This window comes from Tupaia chinensis, unplaced genomic scaffold (genome assembly GCF_000334495.1).
Source record: "Tupaia chinensis unplaced genomic scaffold, TupChi_1.0 Scaffold000578_2, whole genome shotgun sequence".
Lineage (NCBI taxonomy): Eukaryota > Metazoa > Chordata > Mammalia > Scandentia > Tupaiidae > Tupaia > Tupaia belangeri.
Genome location: NW_006160094.1, coordinates 7,473,240 through 7,474,106, shown reverse-complemented (window position 1 = coordinate 7,474,106; position 867 = coordinate 7,473,240). Strand labels below are relative to the sequence as shown.

General features: G+C 71.6%; 1 protein-coding gene across 4 annotated transcripts in view; it reads right to left on the bottom strand.

The window, feature by feature from the left end:
* Positions 1-419, bottom strand: part of BCL2L13 (BCL2 like 13) — a 120,906-nt gene extending 120,487 nt beyond the window's left edge. For all 4 annotated transcript variants that reach the window (XR_003551022.1, XR_003551023.1, XM_006158350.3 and 1 more), the window contains exon 1: positions 265-419. The gene's annotated coding sequence lies outside the window, so the exon portion shown is untranslated. The remainder of the gene's footprint in view (positions 1-264) is intronic.
* Between the last annotated feature and the right edge of the window lie 448 nt (positions 420-867).

Genomic DNA, 867 nt, shown 5'->3' with positions numbered 1-867 from the left:
TTCCAGGGGCCGCGCCCGCACGCCCAGGCAGCTACAGGGCGGACCCGGCCCGGCCGCGTCCGCTCGGACCGGACCGGACCCTGCGCTTCAGAGCCCTGGGCAGGGGGCGCCGGCACACGCGCACGCACTTGCACACACGCTCTCTCCTCTCCCACACACGCGTCGTCGGAGCCACGGGGACGGTGGCCCCGCACAGCCTCGGCCGGTTTCCGACCCAGGGGAAGCCTCGCCCAGCGCCGCCTGCCCGGACCCCACTCCCCTCACCTGGCCCTGGCCCCTGCCCCAGAGAGATGAAACAGGCGGCGGCGGCAGCTGCTCCCGACAGGGTCCCTCAGCGGCGGTGGCTGCTTCGACCCGCAGCCCTAATCTACCGCCGCCGCCATGTTGGAGGGTGAGGTCACCCCCGGCGTGCTCCGTCACCGCCGGCGCCGGGGCGTGCGCGGCGCGCGGGGCGCCGGAAGGGGCCGGCTCGGCCACCGGAGCGGAAGCATGGACCATCGAGGCGTGGAGGTCGTCGTGCAGACGTGACGGGAAAAGCTCTTCCCAAGAGTCGTTGAAATCTATGGTCGCGGGGTTTGCGGAAGTGCCTGCTCTTGCGTCATTTCCGGTGCCTAGGCCGGTGTTTGTGGGAAGAGAGTGGCGGGCCCGGAAAGGCGGTCTCGCGGCCTGCGGCGGGTGCTGGTTGTCGAGGAAATCTGAGACAGGGTTCGCAGACACTCGTCGGGAAGATGAGCCTTGAAGGCTGGGGACGCGTTCTGGGCTGGGAGGGTGGAGGAGAGGGCCTTCCGGGCGCGGGAGTCGCCTGAGCGGGGCCGGCTTGGGCTCGCCGCACCTAGCGCGGCGCCTGGGGTTAGCGTGGGGGGCTGT